Source organism: Ambystoma mexicanum, chromosome 3q (assembly GCF_040938575.1).
Source record: "Ambystoma mexicanum isolate Mex_15411 chromosome 3q, UKY_AmexF1_1, whole genome shotgun sequence".
Lineage (NCBI taxonomy): Eukaryota > Metazoa > Chordata > Amphibia > Caudata > Ambystomatidae > Ambystoma > Ambystoma mexicanum.
Window position 1 is genome coordinate 1,253,784,338 of NC_090926.1, and position 27,826 is coordinate 1,253,812,163.

Genomic DNA, 27,826 nt, shown 5'->3' on the forward strand with positions numbered 1-27,826 from the left:
TATTGTTGGACCTGGATATATGCCGCACGGTCGAAGATTGCAAGGATAAAGGGGACGGTGGTGATGGGGCGGTAGTTGGTGTGGGTGGTGGGGTCAAGTCAGGTTTGTTTTTTTTAGTAGCAGGAGGATCCACACTTCATTCAGGGCAGTTGGCACCATTTTTGCTGCGAAGGAGGAGTTGATGATGGGTGTGAGCGTCTTGGTGCAGTCTTTGATGATAGGGACCAGACAGGCATCTCCTTTGCATCGGGAGGGCTTGAGGCCTTTGATATTTGTCACTTTCGATACCGGGCGGAAGTCAAATTTGGAGAAGGGTTGGCTGGTAGGAGGAGTGCAGGGGTGTAGAGGTGGCTGGTGGTGGTTTGGCGGGGATGGTCAGTTGCTTGGTGCAGATTTTCGTCTGAAGGGAGTTACTTTTCCCGGGGAGGACTGCTTACACTAGGTGTCCTCTATGATGGTCTGTGGGAGGGGAGACTTGCGACTCACGTTCATGTAAGATCGTGAAGAGTTTGCAGTTGTTGGCTTGTGCGTTGTTTATTCTGGCATTGTAGCTGCTGGCTCTGGCGTTGTGAATGGCTCTTTTGTAATCTTTGGCTACGGAGGTAAACTGGGCTTTACAGACTGTGGAGGGGTTTTTTCTCCACGCTGTTTCACCAGGCATTCTTTTTTTATTTTTTAAAGCTTGCTCGGCTTTGCGCTTTTTTAGCGACGTTAGTGTGTTGACAGCTAGAGCAATGGTGTTTTTGTACAGTTTGAACAGGGACTCCGGGTTCGTATCCATGTTGGATGGGATTGTGAGGGCTGAGAGGAGGGGTGCGAGGCGGTTCTTGATCAGGTTTTTCGTGCAGCGTGCTACGGCTTCAAGTTTCATTGAATGACAGTAGCTGGGCCTCTTGTTGTTGCCCAGGATTTTAGAGCTGGACTTGACGTTGTGATTGATAAGCATGAGTTCTTCCTCGAAGGATGACATGGGGCCTGGTGGGCGATTGATGAGGTGGAGCGTATTGGTAGGTGCGCTAGTGAGTTTGGTGGACAGCATTTCACAATTTGGTATTGGGCTGAAATTGGTGGCCCTGATGGTGATGGTATTTTTTTGTAGATTGGAGCAACTCCACCACCTCTACTGTGGACTCTGTCAATGTGCGTGAGAGCGTATCCTGGGTGTATAGCGATGGATAGTGCAGGGTCTGCTGTAGGGTGGAGCCATGTTTTGGATATGGCAAGCAGATTGAGATTAGTGAAGGTGAGGTCTTGAATTTCAGGGGCATGCGCAGGGTCTGATCTAGCCTTGATCGGAGCGCATTTGAGGGGCTTGTTGGGAGAGGCTGCTGGGGGAGGTGGGTAAGAGCTGGCCCAGTGTTTTTGGGTGGGTGAGGGGGGGCATGTGCCCAAGCAGACAAGCTTGTTTCTTCAGTGGATGGTGGGTGGAACTGAGGGAGGGGGGTAGCGTGAGCTGATTGTGGGTGTGGGGTCTTCTGGTGCGGAGCTGGAGGCGCCGGTTCCTGATAGATATCAGGGAGGTAGGCAGGTGGGAGCCATGACGTCTGCAGATTTCGAGATGGGCGTATTCCTGTGAATAGTGGGCCTTGGCAGGGCAGAGCTCGGGGTATGAGAGGAGGGCCTTAGTTCTAGTGGCGCGATTGCGCTTACTTGATGCAACGGGTAGCAGGCCTGGCCGGGAGTTGGGGAGCAGCTCGGGTTACGAGACGCGGGTCCGTTGTGCAGGTGGTGCGATTGCGCTTACCTAATGCAGCAGGTAGAGGGTGCGAGATGCGGGGCCTAGGTGCAAGTGGTGCGATTGTGCTTACCTAATGCAGTGGGTAGCGGGCCTGGGCGGAAGTCAGGATACATTTCGGGGTACGAGATATGGGGTCTAGGTGCAAGTGCCACGATTGTGCTTACCTGATGCAACAGGTAGCGGGCCTGGTCAGGAGTCAGGGCGCAGCTTGGGGTAGGAGATGGAGGGCCTTGGTTCAATTGCACTTACCTGATGCAGCGGGTAGCAGGCCTGGGCGGGAGTCTGGTCGCAATGTCGGCTGAATCACACATTCTTTCTCTAGCAGGGGAGTAGTGGGGCTTCTGCTTTAGATCCACTACACCTGCTCCTGAACTCCTGATGTGACGCCTGGTAACTCGCACCATGCCATATGGCATCCGTTTTACTTCCCTTCACCTATGCATAGTTGCTAACAGGAACTAGAAAGGGGCATTGTCAAGCTCTACTGTGGAGCAGGATGTGGGAGTGATGAGGTCTGTGGGAGAAACATCTGAATGTAAGTAATTTGTTCTTCGAAGGGATTGTGTCCTCCGACGTATTCCTCATCTTAGATATATATCCTTCCAGCTCTGCTGGCCTCAGAAAATGTTTTCTCTAGAGGGCGCTGCGCGTCGACGTCCCTCGAGTCGATGTCCCTCGACAGCCGCCGTATCGACGCTCGACGTCATCCTGCCTATAAAGTCTGTTGCTCAGTTCCGTTTTTCCGCGCTTACTCTGTGCCTCGGAATACCGTTGCTCAGTTCTTAGTCAGATTAATCCTATTTACCTCGAGTTATTCGATCCGTACTCGATGGCTTCCTCGTCGGAACCGACAACTCCTCGATCCGGCTTCAAAAAATGTCGAGATTGTGGGAAAAAGATGTCGTTGACCGATCCTCACAGAAATTGTCTGTGGTGCTTGGGAGCTGAACACCATTGTTCGGAATGCGAGGACTGTATGTCCATGACAGCTAAGGCCCTGAAGGAGCGTAGGGGGAAGCTGGAGAAAGGTAAGACTTTTAAAGCTTCTTCTTCGTCGACGAAGTCGAGACATTCGTCTCCTCGTCACCATTCGCGCTCCAGGTCTCGGAGTGGGTCTCATCACTCCTCGAGATCGAAGCACTCGAAGAGGAGACGTCGAAGATCCCCTTCTCCATCTTCCTCTTCCTCTGTTTCGCCAAAAAGAATCCCTTGCCCCACGAAACATAGTTCCCGGGCTGAATGGGAGGAATTCCGAAAAAAATATGATGAGCGTCTTCGAGAAAGCGGCCTCGACCCCCTCCAAGACTGCCGAGAGCGATGCTCTGGTCGAAAGACCCGAAGGTCAAAAACGCCGCGAGTCGCAGTACCCGGCGAAAGAAACCTCTCGAGCAGGACTATGACCTCCAAACCTTCCTCGAAGGTGCCGTCGACGAAGGTTCCGTCGACGTCGAGGTCGATGTCTTCGACGCCGTTGTCGAAGGGACCTTCGACAAACGGGTCTGTCGACGCCAAGAAAAGTCACGGTGACCACACATCCAGTGACTATTCCCAGGCCCTCGACGTCGATGGCGTCGATATTGTCGAGTAGAATTCCAATTCTGTCGAGGTCCTCGAGGCCTCCACCTCTGTTTTCGACGCCACGCTCGAAGCCTTCGACGTCGGCATCGACGTTTTCGAGGCCAATAATGACAAGTTCGGCACCCTCTGCCTTGGAAATGGGATTTACTCCCTTTATGAGTTCAGAACAATTGAGAACTATATCCTCAATTTTAGAAGAGGGTGATTTGTCTGAACAAGACACATTTGAGTTACAGGGACCTGTAACCCCAGTTAGAGAGGAATTTTCCTCTGAAGAGCGCAGATTAAAGGATCTTCATGATTCTTTACATGAGGCAAGTGGGTTAGACACTTCCCCTGAGGTGGATTTTGCTAAGCCAGACCCGGGGGAGCATGCTGAAACCCCCTACAGAGCCTTAATGGCCAGGATTACAGAGTTCATGGGGTGGTCTGCACCTTCACAATCTTTCCAGCAAGATGACCTCACGGATATTCTCGACAAAGGCCCACAAGAGGATCCTGTGGTGCCCTTTCATAAAGCTCTTCAGAGAAAGATCATGACAAACTGGGAAACCCCAGATGTAATACCAGCAGTAAATAAAAAACTGTCTGCAAAGTACAGGGTATCTTCCACAGACCCAGAGTTTTTGTCTAAACATCCATCCCCAGAAAGTCTGGTGGTACAAGCAGCATCCTCTACCGATGTCAAGACGGCTTATCCTACAGTCCCACAGAACAGGGACGATAAAAAATATGATGCTATGGCAAAGAAAGTCTTTTCAGCATGTAGCATGGCATTAAAGTCTGTTAATGCTACTTGCACCCTTGCTTGGTTCAGCCATACACTTTGGGAGTGTGCTTCTACAGCAATATTATACAGGACGGTAAAGACGCTATGTGCGAATCCCTCCAGACGGGCATTGATTCGGCTGACAGTATCAGCAGAGCAATGGCGGCAAGTACATCAACCAGGAGATTCGCTTGGTTGAGAAAGTCGGGTTTTGCCCCAGATGTGCAAGCCAGGCTCTTGAACATGCCATTCGATGGCTCTTCTTTGTTCGGGGAAAAAGGCAGATGACAGTTTAGAGAAACTGCAAACTTCAAAAGCTGCAGCAAAATCCCTAGGAGCTGCAATCCGTCAGACTCATTTTCGTCCCACAGGAACCTCTGCGAGGGGCAAGTCCTTTCGCTTCTACTCCGCATTCGGAAGAGGTAGAGGACGACCGGCTCAAAGGGGTCAAAGAAGAACTACCCGAGGTGGACGGGGTAGATATTCTAAAGCCGCAGCAACAGCAGGTGCCTCTTTACCATCGGCATCTGCATCAGCCGCCCCAAAACCACTCTGAGGACTCCCCTCACAGGACACCTGTAGGAGGCAGGTTGACTCAACATCTGACGGTATGGCAGGCTATCACGTCAGATTCTTGGGCATTGGAAACAGTCGCCCAAGGTTACTGCCTGCCTTTCCTACGTATACCTCAGAGTCATCCACCGGGGATCAGCTCTCAGAAAGCTCCAGATCCGCTCCTCTTGCAGGAAATTTTGGACCTGCTAGAGAAAGGTGCCATAGAACCGGTACCTGTAGCGGAGAGGGACAAGGGCTGGTACTCCCCTTACTTTCTCATTCCGAAGAAAGACGGAGGACTGAGACCCATCTTGGACTTGGAAGAATTGAACAAATTCCTCAGAAAAGACAAATTCAAGATGGTCACTCTTTCTCAGATCCTCCAGACCCTTCAGTTTCAGGACTGGTTGGTATCTCTGGACCTTCAGGACGCTTATTTCCATGTGCCTATCCATCTCAAACACAGGAAATACCTGAGGTTCGCAATTGGCAACTCTCACTATCAATTTCGAGTACTGCCATTTGGGCTGACCTCCGCCCGAGGATCTTCACAAAGTTAATGTCGGTAGTGGCTGCAAGTCTAAGGAGGGAAGGGATTCACGTCTACCCCTACCTGGACGATTGGCTGATCAGGGCTGTTTCTCCGGAGCAAGCTCAGATCCAGCTAAATCACGTGTGCCATTTCCTTCACAGACTGGGCTTCTCCCTCAATTTAAAGAAGTCACAAATGATACCATCGCAGAGACTCCAGTTCATAGGAGCGATCCTGGATACTTCCCTGGGAAAAGCCTCGCCACCAGAGGTGAGGGCTCAAGATATTCTACAGATGGTTACCAAGTTCCAGCATGCCCAACGTCTCCCAGCCTTCGACTTTTTGAGGTTGCTAGGCCTCATGGCATCCTGCATTTTCCTTGTGCCAGAGGCTCGCCTGAGAATGAGATCCCTCCAGTGGGCACTGAGGACTCAGTGGTCACAATTCTCAGGGAGAATGACAGATCTTCTTCAGGTTCCCGGCAGGGTGGCTCGAGACCTTCAGTGGTGGGCCTGTCAGGAGAACATTCTGAAAGGAGAACAGTTTTGGCAACCCTGGCCGGAGATAACAGTAGTCACGGATGCCTCACTCACGGGGTGGGGAGCCCACGCCAACGACTTGACCATCAGCGGTCGTTGGTCACCATCGGAGTCCAGACTACACATCAACCTGTTAGAGCTGAGAGCCATCAGACTTGCGTTGAAGGCTTTCCTGCCAGCTGTACAAGGGAAGAACGTCCTGATAATGACGGACAACACGGTGGCCATGCATTACCTCAACAAAAGAGGAGGCGTAGGATCACTACCCCTGTGCAGAGAGGCGATGCAGCTCTGGTTTTGGGCAATCCAAGAAGGAATCTCTCTATCGGCAGTTCACCTAGCCGGAGAGAAGAACTTGACAGCGGACGCTCTGAGCAGGCAGAACACAATCTCCCACGAGTGGGAGCTAGCTCAGGAAGTCCTTCAAGAGATCTTCGCCCTTTGGGGAACCCCTCAGGTAGATCTGTTCGCCACCAGCCTAAACAGGAAATGCAACCTGTTCTGCTCAAGGGAATTTCCTCCGAGAGGAGCTCTGGGAGACACGTTCATAGTGGACTGGGAGTTTCCGCTTCTGTACGCGTTCCCACCGGTCCCTGTCATTCCTCAAATGATCAGGAGGTTGAGAAGATTCCGGCGAACCATGATCCTAATTGCCCCGGATTGGGCCAGGAGAACGTGGTACCCGGACCTTCTAGACTTGTCCATCTGCCCTCCAATTCGACTTCCTCTCAGAGAGAACCTACTCTCACAGAAGGGTGGTCAGGTTCTCCACCCAGACATCAAAACCCTCAACCTTCACGCTTGGCTTCTGAACGGCTGAGGTACAAGGATTGGGACCTCCCTGATGATGTTATGGAGGTGTTGCTTTCGGCAAGGAGGCCAGCAACAAAGTCTTTATACCGCTGCCGTTGGAACAGATTTTGCAGCTGGTGTAGAGAACAGAATATCGACCCATTTTCATGTGGTACACCAATGGTTTTGTCCTTCCTACTATATTTGGCAAATTCAGGCCTTCAAGTTGGCACCATTAAGGGCTATCTCGCAGCGCTATCTATCTTTAAGCGTACTGTGGAAGAACCATCCTATTTCAAATTACCCTTGGTAATACAGTTTCTAAAGGGGTTAACCAATGTTTATCCCCCAAGACCATTCCAAGTTCCCCTATGGGATTTAAACTTAGTACTAACTTTCCTGATGGGTTTTCGAACCTCTCCATTCTTGTTCGTTAAGATTCCTTACCCTTAAAACTGTTTTATTAATAGCACTTACATCTGCTAGAAGGGTGAGCGAATTACAAGCTCTTTCTTGTAAACCCCCTCATACAATCTTTCACAAAGACAAAGTTGTCCTGCAAGTGAAGCCTAATTTCCTCCCAAAGGTGGTTTCTGAATTCCATATCACTCAGAAGATTACCCTACCATCTTTCTATCCTCCTCCTCACCCGGGGAAAGAGGAAGAGAGGTTACACAGACTAGACCCTAGGAGGGTTTTAAGTTTTACATTAGTAGACTAGCCAGGATAAGACAGGCAGACCAGCTGTTTGTAGGTTACGCAGGTCACAAGCTGGGGTTACCAATAACTAAGCAGACCATTTCCAGATGGATCATTCTAGCCATTCTGGAATGTTATAAACTGGCTGGGAAAGAGCCCCCTCAAAACCTTAGGGCTCATGCGACCAGAGGTATTGCAGCTTCATCGGCCCTCAAAAGAGGCGTGCCGGTTAAAGACATATGTGAGGCCGCTACATGGTCGTCTGTCCATACCTTTACACATTTTTACAATCTGGATTCCTCCTCCAGTCAAGAGACTAGGTTTGGAAGGGCTGTACTGCATTCTATTCATCAATAGAAGACAGCGTGAAGTCAGTACTCCCTCCTCCGAATATAGAATACTGCTATGGGAGCCTATCTAAGATGAGGAATACGTCGGAGGACACAATCCCGTCGAAGAACAAGTTACTTCTTACCTTGTAACGTTCTTTCGACGGGATGTTCCTCCGACGTATTCCTCATCGACCCTCCCATCCATCCCCGCAGTTCTACTTCCCTTGTTGTTGCAGTTTACGCTCCTTCAGGGAGATTAGTCTAGTCCAGACAGTAATACTGTGGTCTACAAAACGGAACTGAGCAACGGACGCTGCGCGCGGACTTTATAGGCAGGATGACGTCGAGCGTCGATACGGCGGCTGTCGAGGGACATCGACTCGAGGGACGTCGACGCGCAGCGCCCTCTAGAGAAAAAATTTTCCGAGGCCAGCAGAGCTGGAAGGATATATATCTAAGATGAGGAATACGTCGGAGGAACATCCCGTCGAAAGAACGTTACAAGGTAAGAAGTAACTTGTTCTTCTAATGGATTGCATCCTCCCACAGATTCCTCATATTGGATAGACTTCCATTGCAGCATTCACCTGAATAGAAACGGGAAGAGCAAGAAAAGACGATTGATTCATCACAGCAAAATATTTTGAAGGGCCGCTCTGCCAAAGCAGCCATACTAATCATAGAGAGAGTGCAAGCAGTAGTTCTTGGCAAAGTTATACAATGAAGCCCATTGTCCCCATATGGCATAAAAGTCCAGATGGGGAACAGGTTCTAATATCTTCTAGTACTTCTTTTCCCGATAAATAAATACCACTCTAAATTACAGAGTACAATCCAACACGGCAGATAGATTTTGTTTAGATACTGCTTTACCCATTTATGCCCCTTCATAGGTCATGAACCGCTGACTGTCTTGCCTAAGCACCTTGGTTCTAGCCACAGAAGATGAGAGTCCTTCAGGGATATAGTCAATTAAATCTTTCCTCATCCTTTGAAGGATGTGGCAAAGGATTAAAATACTGGTCGTTACATTTTCTGCAACAGGTGAAATCCCAATTTGACTAGGTAAAAACTAAGGTCCCACTCTAAGCGTTACCTTCTCTTTCGAAAGATTGAGGTAAAGAGGCCTACAGGAAAGTGACTGTAACTCACTCATTCTTCTAGCTGAAGTCCTTCCCACTAGGATGATTATTTTGTAGGTTGACAGTCTGAGCGGGCATTGATGCATGGGAGGGAATGGTGGCCTCATTAAAAGCGTCAACAATGAGTGGAGATCCCAAGCAGGAGAGATAAATTGTGTAGGTGGGGACATGTGCACCAACACTCTTAGGAACAGCATCACCTTGGGGATTGTTTGGGTGTCTGATTGAGCACTGAAATTGTAGCTAGGTAACTTTTGAAATTAGAAATCCGTTAGCGCTGCTGGGCGACATGCTGCAGAAAGGAAAGAACTGATGCTGTGATACAAGTGTCCAACTCCTCTCTGCACGTCCTTTAACAGCTGCAAATAGCCTTTGTGACTGGTCTCCCCACTGAAAAAAGAACCTCCAAGACGTTTGTGTACCTCAGCCATGCACCGAGTGTGCTGATGTTGGGGTGGAGTACAAGACCCCCTGACTTGAAGAGAAGTTCACCCTCTGTTGCAAATGCCATGGAGTACAGATGGTCATGTCCGGAATGTCCCGGGTACCACATCCTCTAAGGCACTCCTAATATCTGTAATCTCTTGAGAATTTGTGAGATGACAGGAACCAGTGGGAATATATACATGAGACGAAAGTTCCATTGCACCATGAATGCATCCCACAGTGCCCCTCCCTGGGGAAATTCCCTGTCCTGGATCCGAATAGTTAACTCATTCTGTTGGCACTGGAGGTGAATAGGTCCACTTGTGGAGTTCCCCAAAGGTTGAAGATTGCCAGACAGATTTGCTGGCACAGCTTCATTCTGTGGAAGATGCACAAAGCGGGACCGCAGAAGGTCCTAAATGATGCTTGAAAATTGTGACCCCTGAGATCTTCAAAGCCATCGAAGAGATTTTATCTGCAGGTGGCCTTTGGCACCAGGAATATACAGGATGTTATGATACCCACCACTCAAGGGAAGTCTGAGGCTGGGTGAAAGTCTGTGTTCTGGATCTTCCTGACCATTTGGTTGATATTTTAGACCATGTGTTCAGCTGGGAGAAGCCATCCCCAAGTAGGTGTCCAGTACCTCTCCAATGAATTGGATGTATGTGAAGGTGTCACTTGCGACTTCTTCAAATTGAGCAAGAAGCCCAAAATGTGCAGTGGCTGTGAAGTACGGCTGTTCAGTAGAATGGGCCTTTGATGAGCTAATCGTCCAGGTAAGGAAACAAAGACATGGACCCTTTTCCTCCCAGAAAGCGCTGCCACCACCATCATCTTGGCAAAAACCCTCTGGCAGAGGTCAGGCCGAAAGGAAAGCTGTAAACCTAGTGATGGATACAACCAATCATGAATCTCAGGTACGTCCTGTCGTTGAGATGGATCAGCATATGGAAATAAGCGTCCTGAAGGTTCAGTGACACAACCAATCCTGGGACTCTAGGGTCTAGAGGATCTGCGCTAAGGTGACCATTCTGACCTTGTCCTTTCTTAGGAACATATTCAGGTACCTCAGGCCCAGTCCCCAGTCAGTCTCATAGTGGGATGTGGGAAACCTCAGGGTATTCTCACCCCTACTCCCCTTGGATCCTATGCGCAGGTGGCCAGGGAAAGGCCTTCACTCTTCGATCCTGACCCTGGGGGTGGAGAGGTGAGGGAGGTTCACCTGGGTGGAGGGTCCTTGAGGGTTGGGAGTGGAGAACCCTTGGGTGAGACATCGTAACTTCCCCCCCCCCCCACCCTTTTCTCATTGATGACACACCTAACGCTCCCCCAACCTTTATGGGCTATTATAAGCCAGTGCCCTTCATTTTTGGACGCATGACATTTGACAATACTGGTACGAGGAAGAGTCGACTAGGAGTCCTGCACACTAACATGCAATTACACCACTTTGGTACTGAGACGAGGAAAAGGGCCTCAGAGCACTGCCAGTGCAAAGACTAGGCGCATATCGGACTAATAAGCCTAACTATAGTCAGGCAATCAAGAGGAAGGACTCACACCTGCAAACCCTTTACGCAACTGTATAAAAGGGATGTGAACAGGAAGGTGAGGAGATAGAGGCAAGGCATTGAATGGAGCCGTGACGTTCTGCAGCCGGAGACGCACGTTGAGGAACGAAGCAGCTGAGGGTCCGGGCGAGTGTGAAGTGGGAGCAGGAGCTCCGTGGCGCAGAGGCGAGGAGAAGGAAGGAGATCAGAGGAGGGGCCATTCTTCATTCCATCCAAAAGACTGCTTTTTCTCCCGTGGCGCTGCAAAAGCGTGAGTGTGTGTGAGGGGCCAGGAAAGACCCCCTGGAAGGAAGCTGCCAAGTTTGTGGCCAGCGCAATAAAGAAAAAGGCTTCAAAGTGAGCCGGTGAGTTTTCCAGCTCGAGGAACCCAGTGTTACTATAACCGCGAGCTTCATGAAGTGAACCGCTATTGTTAATGAGACCAAAGACTTGTACAATGTAACAGAGTGGTCGCAGACCTTAAAAAAATGAACGTTTTCGAATGTATTCAACCAAGGAATGAAAGTACTGAGAACCAATGAATATTGAGCTAAAAGGGAAATTTAACATTGCAGCAAACCAGCAAAACGTTACATGCTAAATGCATGTTGCACAACGAATGAACTCCGAAGTGAATGCATGTTGAATATCATACTAAAAGGTAAATTTAAGATGGCAGCAAACCAACAAAACGTTGCACGCTAAATGCATGTTGCACAACAAATGAACTTCGAAGTGAATGCATGTTGAATACCGAACTAATAGGGGCATATAATATTAAAGCAACCCAGTAAATCATTGAATACTGAATGTATGTTGCACAGCTAATGAACTGAAATCTTGAAGCTGAATATAAATAAACAACATAAGACTGCATTATACCTTGAACTACAATTGAATAATGTTGAATGATTGTTGCACAATGAAGAAAACCTAAACAACTAACCTCAATGAGTGAATACAATGCAACAAGGCTACCATTTGAAAAGGGATGCGACACACATGGTGGCAGAGCCACAAGGTGGTTAAGGAGAAACCAAAGGAGCCCAAGAGCACACCCCAAGTTCAGAAACCAATACAAGGAATCAAATAAATGTAACTTGGTGCACAGGAACAAGCACCAAGGAACGAGTGTGAGATATTGAAATCTTGGGGAAGGGAACCCTGAGACTTGACAGGTGTATATGTATTGTCTTGGGATTGGAGTCTCAAGACCCCTTTGTTTGGGTTACTTTATTTGAAACTTGGGGAAGGGAACCCCAGTAGTGATTTTGAACTATATTGTTTAGAACTGGAGAAAGGTAAATGTCAAGACTCTTTTTCATGGAGCTTTCTTATGCTTGTGGAAGGGGAGCTGAGAGGAAGCTGTGTGCTGGAAGAAGCTCGGAGCTTTGAGTTAAACACTGTTTCTTTTGACTTGGACATCGTTACACATTTGTTTGTTCTAGTTGTGAAGGCAAGAATAGGTTTTGGACACAGACGTATGTAAGGAAGGCATGGTATCAATAGTAGACACAAACACAATGGATACACGTTTCAAAAAACTTTATTTTGGTTGGGTTGGTAGAATTCCTAATTGGCCCCAATGCTACAATGGGAGTAGTCTCGACCATTAAACAAAATACAAACATGTCTATGTCAGTCTAGTCAAAATAAAAAGGCCTATGCTTTAAAAAAAACGAACCTTGCGCTCCTTCTCAATTGACTAATGTGTTAAGGGAATACAAGAGGAAAAATAGTGTCTCAAATGTCAGAATGGCTTGTGCAACCACTCCCTTTCTGTGTTCAACAGCATAGGGTCTCAAGAGTTCCTTAAAAAAGGATAGGTGGATGGCACAGTTCTATCAGTCTTCCACACTCTGGCTTACTGGTGCAATTCAGCAGTTCAGGCTTCAAGCTTTTGGCAATCTTAGGCTCCGTCCCCCTCCTTCTCATAAACACACAGTTCTACTCTTGACTTTTACTTTGCCACAATTAAACACAGGCTTCCCTGCGCCAGACTCGAGCCTGTCCCTCTTTTCACATTCACCTTTTTACTTTATCACAGTCCAGCACAGACATCTCTCTGCCGGGCTCAACCCTGTCTTCATCTGTGTGGGGGTTCCTTTCCCCACTTTCTTTCACATTTAACTTTCACTTTACTACAGTACTACAGTTCGACACAGGCTTCCCTCTGCCAGGCTCAAGGCTGTCTTGTCTCATATTTATATCTTTTCATTGTCGAAGACTTTCGAAACTGCAAGGCTTTTACGCAGACCTCTGCATGACCACTTTAACCTCTGCTTACCCAATTCAACAATATTCCTCATCTAGCAATTCTTCTTTGTACTTGTAGTTTGTTATACTTTTTCTCTGCCCTCTTGACCTCTTGTAAAGTTCATATAGTTTGCCCTGTCGGCATATTCAGAGTTCACATAATTTTGTCACAATTCAACTTTAGCTCTGAGATCGCGGATACATTCTTGTCTTCAGTTTCTGTTTAATTATCTTCAACTCTAAAGATTTCACAGAGACCTTCGAATGTGCGATTCTGCCTCGCAGGACCACTATGTTACTTTGTATACTTTCTTCATCACTCAGCAATTGTCCTTTCCATTACGTGTTTTAACGGCACACGCACAACCATCAACGTTCGAACCCCATTACTTTTGCTTTTGACACAAACAGGGCTTTTGGTGCCTTCGACAACTCATTAGTCGTGTTAATTGGGCTCTCTCTTCAGTACCTTTCATGTAGCAGTCAAGGCCGTCACCAATGCATCCTCTGCTCCTCCCCAACTCACTCGTTCACCCGTTAGATGGGTTGTGGGAAAATGGGGATACCATGTCTCACCATCAGGTGCTTCTCCCCCCCACTCCCTGAGGACCTGCTACCCAGGTGATCCTCCCTTGCTTGTCCACCCCCAGGGTTGGGATCCAAAAGGGATGAGCTTTCCCTGGCCACCCGAGTACGGGATCCTTGGGGACTAAGTTGTGAAACACCCTCTGACTTTTCACACAGACTATTAAGTTGAACTTTGACTCCTTAGTTTCGTTCAGGTAGGGAAATCCCACCTTAACATAAGGCAAGTTAGGTCTTCAACCACCCTGACGTCTAAGATAATAAATATTTTTTTTTAACTTTAGTCTGTTGTCCGTGAATTGCTTCATGATGCCTTCACAGGGAATACCACCCTTCCACATGCACCAGCTCCATCACTGCTTTCGCCAGTAGAGAACTGGTGTTCTGGAAGAGGAAGGTATCTGGATGCGGAAGACAGAATAGAGGGCAGTTGGGCAGGAGCTATAAAAAAAGTAAGGCAATAGCAATGCCCAGCACATGGAGAACCCAGGGGTTTGAATTAATGGGAAACCATTTTCAGGAGAAACCTAGCCAGCCTTATCTTGGACGAACTCCCTAAAGGGGTTTTGTGTCTGCTGCTGTCATACAAGGAACGGGCGCAGTTGGGGACTGGCTCAATTTAGCAGCTCTACTTCTTCCGGGTCTGTTATTAGACAACCACAAGCTTGGTGACCCCCTACTATCACTCCACGGAAACTGCTCTCATGAATGTCTCCAACTTCTTTGCCTCCGCTAAGCTCCCCATCATATCCTAATTCTCCTTGACCTTTCTGCTGCCTTTGACACTAGTTCATTCTGTTCTCCTTAATACTCTTTTTCTTGTTGGCATTCACAATCAAGACCTTGTCTGGATTGAATCCTACCTGGCACCTCACCAATTCTGTCTCCGGGGGCAACAACACCTCTCAACTCACTTTTCTAACTGTTGGTGTTCCACAAGGCTCTGCACCTCTGCTCTTGGGACACTAACCGCCTTCTTTGGGTTCTCGTAGCAACTCTTTGCTGACAACACCCAAATCTTCTTCCCTTTTCCTGAACTCTCCTCTGATCTCTCTATCAAATTTTCAAACTGTCAGTCTGCCATTAAAAATTGGATGGCTTTGCACTCTGATGATAAACTGTACCAAACAAAAGGGCATTTCTTCCCTGCCTATCCAGTTCCCACCCGATACTCTCCCCTACTCTTCATCAGCTGGAAACCTCAGAATCATCTATGGCACTTCTCACACCTTCTTCTACTTCTCATCTCCAAAACTGCAACAGTGGCTCTCAACCTCCTAAATATAAGAAAAATCAAGCACCTCCTTATCTTCTCTAAACTGGACTACTGAGCCAGCATCCTCAGTGGTCTCCCAAACTATGCTTTCTGTGCTCTCAACAAGATCATTAACTTAGCTACCAGCACTCTCTTTGCACGCCCTCACTTCACACCTACGTTCTCATACAATCATCAGGCTGGATGGCTGACGATGCAAACCAGGGCCAGATTTAAATTTCTTCTCCTGGTTCACAAATCTCTCCACAGTAAGACACCACTGTATATCTCCTCCTCTATTCAACTATACAAGCCTTCTTGTAATCTCCGCTCTGCCTCCTCGACTACCCATTGGCACCTTGACCTCCCTGTGCTTCATCTCGCTTCTACTCTTTCTTGCATGGAATTCTCTTCCCCGGGGGCATCCGAGAAACAGTACACAAGGACTTGTTCAAAACCAAACTAAAAGCCTACCTCCTTGTCGCTAAGTTACCCTCTTAACCTACCTCTCATCTGCCTTCTAGCTAACATTTTTCCCTCGCCTCTAACCTGCCTCTGCCCTTCACCTTCTGTGCCTCCACTCTGGCACTTCATCCATCATGTTCACATCCCCAACAGAGCTGGCCACACCGCCAACTGCACTTAAAAATATCTATTGGTTATCCTTGATCTATGCATGTCCATTCATGTGTATCGTCCCTGTTGACTGTTATATTTATTCCCTTCCATAACCTGGTCAGAATGTCGCTCTAACTCACCACACACTGCTACTGGCAAATCTGATTTCTTATCTATTGTACGTTCTTTTGTGATCAAAAGAGCATTGTTCTTCCCTGTATACAAATAGATAATATCACCTCTGTATCTGCGGTGACTGCTCCCACATGACCCCTTCCTCTCAGGCACAGGATGGGCCTGAAGAAATCTAGTAGGTTATTCTATCCCCAAACCTAATGATTTTGCAGTAGCCTTTGAAGCCTAAATTATTCAAGCGATGCATCTGTGTTGAAATCAAGTAAGCTGGTGCCAAACCATGAATACATTTGAAAACCAGACATAGAACTTTAAACAGGATTCTTTGCTGTACTGGAAGCCAATTAAGGTTCCTCCGTTGTTGTGAGTTGGTTGTCTTTCTAGGTAACTAAAAGATTAGCCTGATGGCACAGTTCTGAATTTGTGCCCCCATAAGAAGGGCATTACAGTAGTCTAACCTGGCATTGGTAAGTATGCCCATTGCTGTTGAGCGGTCCTTCTTACCAATGAGTGATACGACAGGCTTTAGGAGTCTCAATTGATAGTATACAGATTTGACTGTCCGGCTAACCTGAGAATTACAGTCCATTCTTGACTGCCAAATGCAGCCCAGTTTCTTCCCTGCATCTGAGAATTTAGTCGGGATGGCATGGGGTGCACGGGACAGTATTTCTTACCCTTCTTTCTGTTAGGGCCAAGCACAATAACCTCTGTCTTTGATGGGTTTAACAGAGCCACGTGAGTGACTGGAGATCATGAACATGGCAGCGGTGCGCTGTGTAAATCAACATAACAATGTGTAAAGGATGCATTGTTGAAACCATGTTTTAAGGAAAAGCATTGTCCTTTATACCGTTTTGCAAGACGACGATGCAGTTGTGTTTTGGATTACTGGATGGCTCTTTATATATTAATTTATGATCATTTGTGTTTTTATTATGAAGTGATTTGAATGTGCAAACTTATTTGATTGATTTTTCATTTTGGGCATGAAGAGTTCATCCTGCTTTGTTACTTGGGGGTTGGACGGGATTGTTCTTGCCTTTGGTGAAAGTTTGATGTTTGTATCTTTCAATGCACCTGAGATGGTTTGCTGTTCCTTGCTTGTGGGCAGTTCTCAGAGTTTGGGAGCAGCGATTCAGATACTTTGGTCAGGTGGCAGCAATGACGCTGAACTGACCTGCACTCTTCTGACTGTGGTACTGAAATCTAACCCGATTGTGCGATGTATAGAGCAACAAATGTGTGCCAGAGAAGGGTTTGTTTGGTGAAGATTAGTTAGGGTGTAGGCAGGTCTGACTTGAGGGATTGGGGCTCTACCAACTGAGACCTGATCCTCCAAAATCCGTCTCAATTCATGGTATCGCTCTCTGCGCCCAAGCTTGTAAGATAGGTGTAGCACCAAGGTTAGGTCTACTCTACTGTTTTGTGTAATGTGGTGCTGGCAAAGTGCCGCGGCTTGGGCCAGTAAGTCCTGAATGGATATTGCATGTTACCAGGGTATTACCTTTCCAGTCCTGGGCTTTTTTTAAAAAATAAATCACTGGTATCCAGTGCATCACTTCAATAGAGGGTAACCACAACCATAACCACAACCACAACTCAACACGTTCATATGTTAAATCAAAGCCGAAGAGAAGAAACAGCAAGTAATCTGCCTGTGACTCCCAACCTATTCTGAAAAGTATTTTCCAAATGTCTGACGTGCATAGTGAACTGAACATTTTCCTGAAAGGCAGACATACATTGTGGTTAAATAGAAAGATTCCGAGAAACCTCCTGAATGGCTGTCCCTCTAGCCTGTAGTCTTGTATCTCTTGATTTTTGCAGATTTCCTCCGGTTTTAATATTTTTTTATTATTCATTTTATTTAATGTGATTTCGTTTTTTAAAATTAAAAACTGTACACGTAAAAAAAATAACACAATCAAATAGAACCAAATATACAATATATATAGGATATACACAAATGACAAATGATAACCATTAGTTCAAAATACGTGTAAATGTTATTCTGTATAGTTTCAAAATGAAATCTAAAAGCAGGCTCTCTGCCCAAAGGAATGCAGTCTGTGCTAATAGTAGGCTACAGGGATTGTGTGGGACCCAGCTAGCTCTAGCAGAGAGCACGAATTAACGGAGCAGCTGTTCCCGGTATATCAAAACAAACAGGCAGGCTGGGGCTCATACATACAATGCTGAATTATGTTAAAACAGAGATGAAATATAATTATTTTGAGTGAAGTGTTGAGAGTAAGGCAGGAAGGTGTGTTTATGTATGAATGTTTATAATATAGAAAATGATGCTAAATAGGAGCTACAATGTATTCCTGCAGAGGCAGCAGTATGTTAAAGTAGGTTGGTCTAAATGTAAACCTGGCCGTGCAACACTGGAGACTACAGCATCCCTTGTATGGCAAGAACAGTTTTGGATGAGCCATGCCACTATCCAGTGACCAAGTTGAAGAGTATATAAAGGTGCCTGCTTGCCATTTAGTCTGCAGGAGCCAGCCAAGGAAGACAGAATGCTGGTAGGAATGGCAGAGTCCTCTTCTTTACCCTCCCTCCTCATTTTTGTACAGATTAAATTTGTTATCTTTGCACGATGACCTTAATTCCCTAGAGGGGTGCATTTGCTCTGGTGTGAGCGTGATCAGGGGTACCCCAATATATCTAAGGGGTGCCCCTGTAAGATGGGGTTCACTTTCACTACCCACAATCGTATTCCATTTAATCTTCCTAAAGCATTAAAGCTTATAGGAATCTCCTAGTACATACAAAGTTCATGATTAAACAAAAGGAGATAACTTCGCTCTTATTCTTTCTCAGCTATACGTCTTTCTACCTCCTTCCAAATTCTATACATTGCCATGTATAGAATCTTATTCTTAGAATGAATAATGTTTCCAGAAATACGGGTCTTTGATATTATCTAGGTGATGCACATATCTTCCAAGATGCAACATATATATATATATTGCCCAAACTAGGACACTCGGTGAGAACATGTTTTGCCATCTCCGGGTGATCTTTATTACCACAGATACGGCAAAAACATTCCTCAACTGGAACTTAACATGCTACCCCAACCACATTTAGCAATGGCAAATGGTTAATACGAAGAAGGAAGATGAATCTGGGGTGAAGGGCATATGTTCAAACAGGGCTGAGCCCTTTTAAAGGAGTACAGAGTATCAGAGATAAAAGTATAGCTCTTGAGTGACTCCAAATGAGCCAAATTCTCATTCCAGTCCCACAGGTCTATTCGATTACACAGGGAGAGATTCACATTAATTAAGTCATCTCCCCAATTTGGATGCCAACCTATGTCATGGAACAGAGCCTCCATATTCTTGTTGAAGAGAGACTTATTCCTAAGTTTGTTCTCTTCTCAGCCCAAAGTTGTCAACAACGGATTAGTAGGGCCATTCAACATCTTAAGATGTAAGATAGTTCTCTTCTTCTGCACTTGGGATTTCAGGGACAAAATTCCAAATTGCAGCCTAATTATTGCCATTGGTATACAGTTTGGAAGGCCTAGGATTTTCCTCCAGAATGTTCCTTCAATCACCTTTAGCCATTGTAGATTAATCTCTATCAATTACTCTAACTCATAAATTATTGCAGGCGCCAAACATTGTAGGTATAATTGTCTTACACCTTTCAATGAGTAACCACCTCTGCTTCTCATGCACTGGCCCGTCAAGGCGGTCAATTGTATGGCTTTCTTTTTCAGCATCTCAATACAGGACTTATGACCTGGTAAAATATCGAATTGCACCACTAAATATCTGTAAGTGGGCACATGTAGAATTTCCATTTGATGAATATAAAGCCGCATTCGAGCAATGTGTTTCCTAGTAAATAACATCAGTTGGGTTTTATCGTTGTTAATCTTTAGCCCATTTACTTTAGCATAATCCCATAGTACCTCAGCCGTACATTTTATACCCCTAAATGTGTGATCAAGTAATACAAGGTCATCAGCGTAAGCCAATACTGCGCAGTGGGTAGCGTCAATTTTGGGCGGGCAATTTTTAGCTGTTCTCAGGGTTGCCAGAACATATTGGACACGTAAAGGTTGTAGAGCAGGGTATCTGTAACACAGCCCTGCTTTACTCCACAATTTGGATTAATTGGAGATGTCATATTGCCCTGTCCATCAAGCATCAATCCTCAAACAATTTGAATTTTTGGTATGCAAATGTTTCAGATAGTACACTATTTCGGGCGGGCAACCCAGTGTATTTAATTTGTTCCACAACTGCTCTCTAGGCACTGTGTTGAATGCAGCCTTAAAGTCAACAAAAAGAGCGTAGAAAAGGGGGGTTATTAGGTACACATGCCTTTGTAGTTAAGGAATTCAACAATAGTAAATTGTGTAAGGTAGAATAGCCTGCCCTGAAGCCACTCTGGTACCGTTTCCAATATGCCCATTTTATCTACCCATGCCTGTAACTCATAACAATGAGTCAAATATTTTCCCAGTACAATCCAACATTGACAATAAGCAATAGTTGTTCGGGTCACTCTTGTTACCCTTTTTGTACACAGGAACAAGCATCACTGATTGTCATGTGGTTGGAATCTTCCCCTCTAGTAATACTTTATCAAAAAAGGTTTTAAGTAATATCGACCAGAATTGGGGGGGTACTCTTGAGGCTCACGTTTGCCAGCCCAAATGAGCCTGGTGCCCTCGAGGACTTTAACCCCCTGATTTTATCTGCAATAATTGCTGCATTCACGATAAACAGGGGTTGGATGGGTTTTATATCAACCAATACGGTACCAATAGGGTGTATGAGATTACGGTTGTTTAAGTGAGATACCCATACATCAAATCTAATGGCATTAATTAAAGTCCGGCTTCTCCTACCTTTGGCCTCTCCCAGAAGGGACCAGATGCAACGTGAGTTTCCACTACATAGGACACTCACCATACGCTGCCATGAGGTCTCCCTGCTTAATCCAGTTACAATACTGATTTTTTATCTTTCTGACTTCCTTTAAATAATTCCTCTGTGAGCAGTTTTTCCATCTAGCCTTCCTAAGGTCACCCCGGAGCTTACGCTTTGCATCTCGAAGAGTTTCATCAAAGATATTACGGGTGTCCTGATCTTTAACCACCATTCGGGGCTTCATGACAGCATGAATACCTGCGAAAGATGTAATCCAACTCTCAGTCTCATTAGGCTTCATTTCCTGAATTACCCGGATATCAATGGGATCAGCCTAGTGGTGGCCCTCTTAGCTTTATTAATGTTACTTTTGGACCATATAATTCGGTTACCAGAATGAGTTGTTAGTAGGTCACTGATCGGTTTTGCTACATTTGATAAGAAAAGTCTCTTACAGCTAAAACCAAGGCCTCATGATCGCTCCAAGAATTGGGGGGTAACAAATAGATCCTAGATTGTCAAGGCAATCTTGCAGCTTACAAACATATAATCAAGTGTAGCAACTGCTTTATTACCTCTCCATGTAAATTTACCAGGTCTATCACTATTTGTAACCCAACCTACTCCTTGTCTGTCAGGACAATTCTACTTCATAATGGGTTTAGGCAGCAAACAGGGATTACCCGTTGTACCAGGGCCCCCCACTGCATGACAATTAACGTCACCTCCAATAATAATTTCAGCATTATCATGGCCGTCTGCATAATTCGCAAACGGCTCCTGCAATTCTTCCTGAATTTGTTCACGTTTAGTGGCACCTTGTGGGTCGAATCTTGTCACTTTTGGAATTGCCTGGTATATACACTTCTACTGCCAGTACGAATTCCAATTGATTGGTGCTTATCCTACAAGATTTTAGTACATTTTTAACCCCTGTCACTAAACCACCATAAGGTCTCCCCATAACACCCCTCTTTTTGATTGAAAGTGAACAGTCTATAGAAACTGAGGAAGTTAACCAAGTTTCCTGCAAAAGAAAACAAGTGTGGTTAGTGACATATGGTAATGAACCATTAGGTGAAATCAAATGCAGAAATCCCTAGGTATTCCAAGACATTAAAGTCCAGCCTCATCGTTGATGTACCACTGCTGAGGGAGTTAGCCAACCACTTCAACATAGTTTGTATAGCAGTCATTTGCACTTTGTGTTTAGACAGGAGGAGTGGTTTAGTTAATATGCCATCTCCCTGCACTCTGTTATTAGGTAGTAATGGATCCTCATGTTCCATGTCCGCATCCAGCTCTACACCGGTAGTCAAACATGCTTTGTGATATTTCTGCAGCAGCCAAATATTTACAAAGGATTGCCGAAACATTTAGATTATTTCCACTCAATAGTTCAACAGACGCTAAGTCCACCGTTAATAATACCCGGAGTTGGGGAATTAGATGAAGACGCGCCAAGAAAGCAGTTCTCGTTAGCCACTTGTTGCAGGTTTTTATATAAAAAATTATTGATCATAGAGACCTTACTCTGACTTCTTTGCAGGGGATGAGTCGGGAACAATAACCCTCTCTTTTATAACAGGAGCTCCAAGTATTACTTGTTTAGGCTGGCCATTAGGAGTAGAAAATTCAGCCAGGCTTTGATCGAGGCTCTCAGATAAACTCGATCCTTGGTGTTCCATGCTGGCATTTACTGCCTCCTCTGTTATCTGGAGTTAGCCAGCTTGTAAGGCCACCCTTCCCCTAGCTTAAATACCTTTTGGCCCCTACTGTCTTTTTACATGCCCTCTTCGTTTTCTTTCCTGCTAGGTTAGTATTTGGCAAAGAGGGGGCCACCTCACAGGGGCAACTGTGGGCAGCTGCCCGTCTTGCCATTCGACATTGTTTCCTAGTAAGCAGTGTTACTGACGTGTCCAGCAAGACCTTGGGTATTAAAACCAGCAAGGGAGCTTCTAATGGTTTCAGATTAGGGCTCTGTGGCAACTTCTCTGTAACACTATGTTCTTCCTCCATTACTAAGTTAGCAGGGTGAGGGGGATTTACCATATTTTCATGGATACTACCACATAATTTAAGTAACAGTTTCAGGGCAAATTGCATAGATGACATAAATGATTGCAGTTCAATTGGTAGCTGAAGAAGATTCTGTGTCCATCGTTTCCTCCAATTGCACTGCACCTTAGAATCCGTTACAAGGTTAGGTGAGGCAGAAAGACGAGCTGAGGCCCTTGGTGACATAAAACGGTCTTCAGCATGTACCACTTGGGTGTCAGTTATCTGTTGGTTCTCAGGAGGTAAGAGGGGGATTTCCATTGGGGTAGCCATTGACTTTTGGATTGATAAGCATAGATCCAGTAATTAATTATTATCAATGCCTCCAAAGCTCAAAGAACCCTGTGAGAGTCCACCCTCTTGAACAGAACCGTTTTCCACTTCTTGCTCCCCAGTGATTTTAGATGCAACTTTCCTGCCCTTAAAGAAGGCCGGTATTGTGTCTCTATGTATTGGAGAAACCATTTTGGAATCACCTTTTAATTTATTTTTGTTCCTTTCCCATTTAACTTAATAGGCAAATCTAGGCCCCCCTCTCTGCAAACTAGAGCGTGACTTTGACATTTTCTTTTGGTATGGCATAAGTTAAATAATAATAAAACCGGAACTTATGTAGTACTAAATACTTCAAATATTAATATTGTGCTGAGGCGCTCCACTTCACACTAACAAAGTCAATTGATTAAGCAATAATAAAAGGTTGCCACCACACACAATAAATAATAAAAAAACATATATATACTAATCTCAATTCCCAGTATGGTCCGTAAATGGCTATGGCATGCACAAATCTCACGCCACACTTCCAGTGCTGATAAGATCAGTAAAGAACTCAGGCTGTGTGCAGTTCGTGAAAGGCAGACTCAGTTAAAAAATGTTGAGTAGCGGGTTATGGCGCAAGCAACTCACGTCACACTCCCTGTACCAGACAGATCAACAAAAGTGCTCAGAATGTATTGTATTGTATTGTATTTTGTTATTAATATAGCGCTCTTTCCCCACTTGTGTGGCCACAATGCGCTTTTTCCTTGGTTGGAACTCCCTTGGTGACCATAGTCGATGTTGTTAGAGATTCTAGGGGGTTAGATTAGATGCGTGTGTGCATGTTTGCCATTCTAAGTCTTGGGTGGCTGGCAAGGCTCGACTAGGCAGCCCAGTAGAGGTCAGACACGTGGGTGGGTCCTCTGGAGGGTTAGAGATAGATTGCTGTTGTCGAAGAGAGTCTATGTGAAGCCAGCTATACCAGGTTCCTTTTGGGTGGTGGTCGCTGAATGCTAGTGGCAGAGGTGTTTGGGTACCTCAGGTGTTTCAGTCTGGACGGCTATGTGTAAAACTAGGCCGGATGTGCTTAGCCGTAGGGGTGTTCGATCGTGCATGGATGTTTGGCCGTGCCTGCGGCCTGTGTCCACTCTAGTGGTGTGAGCTATACGTACCATAGGCTGTGAGATTGCTTGTTTCTCCAGGTTTAGGATTGAGAGCCCTGTAGCGAAGGCCTGTGTCCACGCTAGCGGAGTGAGCGATACATACTGTAGGTTGCGAGATTGCCTATTTGTCCATGTTGAGAGTCCTGTCAGTTGAGTCCTGCAGCGGAGGGCCTAGGCTTCATGGTGTAGCCGGTATCAGCATATAGTCAAATCCTAGACTAGAGGATCCTGTACCCTGGGAGAAAGGCTATGTTTCACAGTGCAAAAGTTTACGCCTTTGGCAAACCTAGTTCGAGGCTACACATAGATTTGAGGGTTCTGTAAAGTGGAGAGATTCCTGGATGTCACCTTGCAGCATGATTCGTCATAGTAAACCAAGGTGGAGGCTGCACTTAAAATTTGAGAGTCCTGTATGGTGGGCATGCAGCCCAGGTTTCGCAATGCAGGCGGTCTCCACATATAACGAACAGATGGAGGGGGCTACCCTTAGATTCGTGTAGGTGGAAAAGGGCCTAGGCTTGAGAGGCTGTGGGTTTCATCCTATTGTAGAGTGAGAATCTGTAGTGTCACAGCCATCGATGGGTTGTTGTACCTCGCTTGGGGATATGTTTATGGCAGGGGAAGTGGTAGTGTTGGGCGCTTCACGGAAAAGAGTGATGTGGGGTAGCAGTGGCAGTGAGTGGTTGATGGGAGTGCGTGTGCTGACCCGGGCCACTTATCTCATTGTTAGTTGTCTCATGTAGATTGGTGGGCGGGGGTGCAGCGAGTATGATGCGAGTGTAGCCACAGCGAAGGCTACTGGCTTAGCTCAATTGCTTGTTGCGTGGGAATGTTGTTGTCGGTGGGCGGATGGTGGATCAGGAGAGCCACAACGAAAGCTGCTGGCTTTCCTGGAGTGCTAGTCGGCAGGCAGTGTTGTTGAGTGGTATGTGGTGGGGTGTCAGGTGAAAACCTCTGTGAGAGCTGCCGGCCCGCGAGTTACGATCGAAAGCGATGGAGTTTATTAGTGGTGTATCCATGGGGTGCATTGGCTTAGGAGAGTATTGGGAAGAGCCAGGTTTTAAGGGCTTTCCTGAATTTAAAGTGGTTTTCAATGTTGCAAATGTGTAAGGGGATGGAATTCCAGATAGTTGGTGCTTGTACAGAGAAGGAGGCGCTGTCAAGTGTTATGGAGCTATGCGGTGGGATCACTAGGCGGAATGCATTGCGAGATCTGAGGTTCCGGAGGGGTTGGTAAAGGACAATTTTGTCTCGCAGGAATTCGGGGCCAGTGTTGTGGATTGCGCGATGGGTGATGCACATGGCTTTGAAAGTGGTGTGTCGGGCAATAGGGAGCCAGTGGAGGACTTTCAGGGTGGGGCTGATGTGTTCTCCGGCTGCCGCATTTTGGATTCTTTGGAGTTTCCGTAGTTGGGATGCAGGGGCTCCTAAGTGTAGAGGCAGTTTGCATAGTCAAGGCGGGAGAGGATGATGGAGTTGATAGCCGAGATAAGGTGGGGATAGGTGATGTAGGGGGAAAATCCACCTGAAGGATGCGTAGGTGAAAGAAACAGGTTTTGGATACGCTGGTGGTGTGTTTGGTGAGGGATAAATCTGAGATGATTTCGCATCCCAGATTTTTTACCACGTTTGAAGGAGCCGGTGCTTGTCCTAGTGAGCCGGGCCAAGGGATTGGTTGGAGGACGAGTGATGTTTTCCCGCAGAGTATGATTTCAGTTTTCCCGGGGTTGAGGATGAGGTGGTTGGTCAGTGATCAATATCAGAGAGGCAGGATGACCGGTCCGGGCTGCCGGATCCTTCGGAATTTGGGATTTTGAGGTAAGGTTGTATGAATGGATGATTGCGGGAATGGGTTGTATGTAGAAATTGAAGATTATCAGTGACGTGGATGCTCCTTGGGGAACACATTTGCAGACTGGATGGGAAATGGATTTGAATTGTTCGAGGTCCATGATTTGCAACCAGTTGGAGATGAATGAAGATATCCACGAGCGGGCTGTACTTTTGGTTCCTAGTGTTTGTAGTCTGTCTAGTAGAATCATGTGATCGATGGTATCGAAAGCTACGGAAAGGTCTAGAAGGATGAGAACCGCACAGCCATCTGCGTCGGCTGTTGTTTTTAGGTCATCCCAGATGGAAACTAGGGAGGCTTATGTTCCCCTTAGTGGTCTGAAACTCGATTGTGCTGGGTGTAAACAACCTGTGCAGCTAAATGTCTCAGATCAAAGCTATTTCCCAGTGGGCTGCAGCGCAAGCGAATCCCGCATCTTGCTCCCGGCGTCCGCCAAACCCACAGACTGAACAAAAGGTCAAACGCCTCCACTAGCGATCACGGCGGTCGCCCCAAGCTCCCAAAGTTCTTGATTTTAAAAGGCGGTCAGCGAGGAGCAGACAAACAGTGGGTAAAGGCGCTGTCGTATTATTACTTCAAGCTGTACCTGATGTGTTTAAAAAGCATACGATGCTTCGGTGAAGATGCAGAATCAACAGGCTCTGAAAACTACTCCGCTCTACAGAATATGTTTACCTCCAGGTCCCTGCTGCAGATAGCAACGCAGCATTTCCCGGGTGTTTCTTAACAAGCCCAACCAAACACTTGCACAACCCTTCCTGGTTTTATATCTTTGGCCTGTCCTGGTTGTATGTTCTTTTCTCCACTTATTATTGTTCCTTCTCTCGATTATGTCTGTTCTGCTTTTTCTTCATCTTCAATTTCCAAATCTATAATATAGCTGTTTTGATAGCTATGGAATTATATGTAGGAGTAGTATCTTTTTGAGGTTTGGTATAGCCTATGTAAATATCTAATGGCATCTTCCTATTAAACATCAAAATTTGTGGCAGTGACACCTTGTTCTGATTTCTGATTTCTTCTGTTTCCCACCTGCAGGTTTTTGTCCAGCACCGCCTCATCCAAAGACTTTTACAAATGGGTGCTGCAAATAACCAGAAGTAAATCCCCTGTGGTTCATCTTTTTCCTGGGGAGAGGCATGAGTAGCCTACTTAACTGTCTCTTTCCAATGTTCACTTGACAATTAAGAAGCCATCAGACCCTCTTGTCGATTGTATTATTTCTTTTTCATGGCAGCCACCCCTTTTGAAGTCTTTCCACACAGAAGAGACTGCCCAACTCCCTTTAAAGAGAAACAACTGAACGGTCACTGTGGTATGGTGTGATACAGTCAAGTTGGGTGAAGACTAAAAATGGCAGCCACAGAAATGATGAGGAAGAATGAGATTGGCAAATGGTGAGGTGAAGACGCCAGCACAGAACACAGGATCCTATCCACCCCTCTTGTTTTTTTCGAAAATTCTTTAACTCCCCACTCCCCATCCCTCTCAAATCATATTTCAATATTTAAAATTTCACTGATTGGCCCATATAGGTTTATGAAATTTACAGAAAGACCAATTTCTCTGATCGCAAACGTTCCTGTTTAATGCTTTCTCTGGGTTTTAGGGTAAAAGGTGTTTTTTATTGCACATAAATTGGTATTTAAGATGTTTGATTTTGTACAAAAATATTGGTAAAAGGGTATTTTTTTACACACTGAATTGCAAGATAAACTGTTTATATCTCCGGTGTGTCATCAGATGTATTATTTGGGCGCTTGCCATTCTGTACGTCAGTTATTGTCAAAGTCCCAGCGGCCCAAAAACGTACTAATATAGAAATGACTGCCTTAGTACTTCTACACTACCTAGCGCTGGGCTAAATTATGAAACCACAGAGACTGCCTCTGGCGGACACGAGCTGTATTGGGTATAGTCCCGGAGTCATCTCTGTGGACTCCTCTGCCCCCGGCAAAGCACTACAGATATAAACAATCTGTGTGAAGATAACCTCACACATGCTGTTCCTGAGCCTCTGTCTAATGCCGATGCCAGCTATCGCACCATACGTTTGCCTTTGCAGGCATCCTCAGCAGTGGCTGATAAAG

The 27,826-nt window shown here is 46.0% G+C and overlaps 1 protein-coding gene across 1 annotated transcript in view; it reads left to right on the plus strand.

Moving 5' to 3' along the window:
• YIPF2 (Yip1 domain family member 2) overlaps positions 1 to 27,465 on the plus strand; it is a 183,004-nt gene extending 155,539 nt beyond the window's left edge. The window contains exon 10 of the mRNA XM_069604253.1: positions 26,775 to 27,465. The gene's annotated coding sequence lies outside the window, so the exon portion shown is untranslated. The remainder of the gene's footprint in view (positions 1 to 26,774) is intronic.
• The last annotated feature ends 361 nt before the right edge of the window (positions 27,466 to 27,826 follow it).